The 2922-nt window shown below is 46.4% G+C and overlaps 1 protein-coding gene across 1 annotated transcript in view; it reads left to right on the top strand.

Annotated features, from left to right (window-relative positions):
* T265_14639 (hypothetical protein) overlaps window positions 1-2922 on the top strand; it is a gene marked incomplete at both ends in the record, with an annotated part of 22086 nt that overhangs the window by 10868 nt on the left and 8296 nt on the right. The gene's annotated exons all lie outside the window — the stretch shown is intronic.

The following is a 2922-nucleotide window of genomic DNA, read 5'->3' as shown; positions in this document are numbered from 1 at the left end:
AAGTCATGGTTGTACGGCAGTGACGCATCGGTGTTGAACACTGATGTCATGCTGTCGATGATGATGCTGATGATGACATCTCCAGACACTCATTCCGGCGATCTGATAGCAAGTGACAATACAGAAGCCATTGGCATCGACTAGCAGCCATATCTTGCAACGTATCCAGCCAGGCGCAGATGGGATCGCACGGTAATTCGCACCGACAGCACCCAAACGTTTCTTATTATCCTTCATACCCTTCTGCCAGCTCAAGGGTTGGCCACCTGTCTGTTTCCTTCACTCTGTGAGTGGACACGGAAAGCAGCACTCTCTCTGACAAACAGTGGTTCAGCATACGCAATATGTGGCCTAACCAACTCAGCTTCTAGTGCTGAACACATTCTAGACAGGGGGACCATTAGGGTCCTCAACCAAAGCATTTGGCTCGAAAACCTGATGGCAAGGCAGCGGTGTTTGACTGTTTGACGACACACGTCGCCATACATGTCCTGATGGTGATCTCATGGGCGTTCAGAATTGAGGTTCATCAATACTGCTGCACCCAACCTTTCCGAATCACCTGCATCTCACGTCTCTCGCCAATCCCCCATAGCCCTCGTTTTTACTGCTCTTCCTCTCTGTCCGCATGAGACCTAAACTTTCCACCAGCCCTTCTTGGTTCAATCAAACTGATTTCTACAAGCCTATCTGAGAGGATGGGTTTTCTTTTCTGCATCCCACGCTTCTGGATCTCCGTGGACCTCAGGTTTTATCATTGCCACTATTATTATTACAAATGTTCCCCCAGAATATACATTGACTACACCCCACTCACAAACATTGGCGCATTTCACTCATTCCCGCCAAGTTGTCGTTTTCCGTTTTCCGACTGGTCTCTTCGTCCCTTCCTTCTTCTGCTGAAAATTTGCAACCCGGAGCGCTCCACGGCCAACTACATCCTCGCCTTCTTACAATTCCCAGCTCATCAAGAAGAGTCACCGTGATAGTTGTTTTGTTCACCTTCTGGTTGTACATTTTATTGGCAGGATTTTTCTGGACATCGAAATTCCCTTCATCTGGAAGCAGCGTTTGGTATAAGTAAACAAGTTTTTGTAGTGATCCGAACACCCCAGAGAATATTCCGGAAGTTAAAGAGGCTGCGGTGTTGGAAGCGATGAGACTTTTTTCAAATGCATCTGCAACACGGGGTCAAGAAATTCGCCGGTCAATGAAGTCCTCACAGTGATGGATAACTCCAAAATTCGTCCCGTGTCCTTTCGTCTACTTCGATGGAAAAAACATTTCGGGGTACAGCTTAACTGGTCTCCAGGCCCAATTCAAAGATCATTCTGTCGACAGATTCAGACTGGGATGTGGTTCCACCGATCCAAAACTTGGAAATGGAGGTGAACCCTTCTATTCCAACAGAAGAAGAAATCACGTCTATTGAAGCGGAAGGAAACATTGGATTCTGACTGCCTTCTGTCTTGTTTAGGAACAGGGGGTTGGTGTTTGAAAGGTGATACCTGGGGGAAGATAGGTGTCTACTTTCGTCTCCAGAAATGTACTCGATCCGTACTCGCGGTATCACTCTGGTAGCCACCGTTTCTAAACTGCTAATAGATTTTATCATAAGTAGGCCTGCCCTCACTCACGAGGATCAGAGTTTTGAAACGTAAGCCAGTTCTGTCTGTTCATGTATGAATTGACCATATTCTTATCCCGCGGCGAATTCTCGGACAACACTACAGAGTCATCTTGTTGGATCCAAGAGCATCACCAGACTCCATGAATCGTGCTGCTTTGTGACAACGTCCGCCAAAGTTCTCGACACACTTCTCCAACCCGAATCGTCCAACTCCTATTAACGTCTACGTGGAGTATTCCTCTGGTCTCACGACCTAAAGCGGAGTTCGTTAGGCCTCATTTTTGTCAACCTTCCCATTCACAAGTACACGGATTAACTTCGTAAAGTCGAATTGAACTAGACTGCCAAGGAAGAATTATAGATGGAAAATGTTTCTTTGATCGAAATACTCCCTTCTGGGATGAGTAGCCAAATCGGACAGTCAATTCTTTTCCGTAAAAAAATTCTCCAAGAAGTGAGTGCCACCCATTGCTCTGGTTTGGTTATGTATTGAACATATCGGCTCATCGTTTGACGACAAGACTGCTGTTTTCCGTGTACAGTCTAGGTTGATGCAAGCAGAGGGTTGTGCAAACGACTGCGAAAAGTCTGGATAGTGACGGTAGCCTTTCAGGAGGTGGTTTGCTTGGTCCCTTCGGTACATGGTTAGAGACGGTGAAAGGTGTGGCTACCAATCGATGTCACTGGTGTTTTTGCTGTCAGTTTCTAACCAGCTTTTCTGGATGGATGTCTTGGGGTGTGTAAAAAAATCGTCCAGCTGTAGCACCCTTTCGATTCCTAGCTGTCGTGCCACCCGAAGGTTGCACGAGGGCTGGGATACTGTCAGGTTGCCCAAGCCTAGACAGGGGAAGTCGATAGGCAGAGGTCGGGTTCGAACCACGGACCTTTCGCTCAGTAAATTCGCGCTCTAACCACTTGGGCCATCTCGGGGTGTATGTACCTGGGAATGATTGTGGTAAGCGAGTACTATGTCCCCTCGCCATTCACTTTTGTTTTCTTTTCAATAAGGCTTTTAAATGCGACGAGACTGTTGTGCTTTCGATGGTGATGATCTACCGTATATAGTGCTTCCTTTTTATCTGGGGGTGCTGGGGGGAAACGAAATTTCACGGTAAGATGCCACCTCTAAAACACGTTTTTTACTTGAAGCCACACGTTTTCAGCTACACCCTAGATACATCTGGATATGTAAAAAACAGTTGCAATTGTATAACGAGGTAAACTCGGTAGTATAGAAATCTTAGAAATGAATTCGTTAAGGCGAATTAAGCACATTTAATGCATTGCCACTG

Source organism: Opisthorchis viverrini (assembly GCF_000715545.1).
Source record: "Opisthorchis viverrini unplaced genomic scaffold opera_v5_235, whole genome shotgun sequence".
NCBI classification, from domain to species: Eukaryota; Metazoa; Platyhelminthes; class Trematoda; order Opisthorchiida; family Opisthorchiidae; genus Opisthorchis; species Opisthorchis viverrini.
The sequence above is the reverse complement of the archived record's forward strand: the minus strand, read 5'-3'. Positions and strand labels throughout refer to the sequence as shown.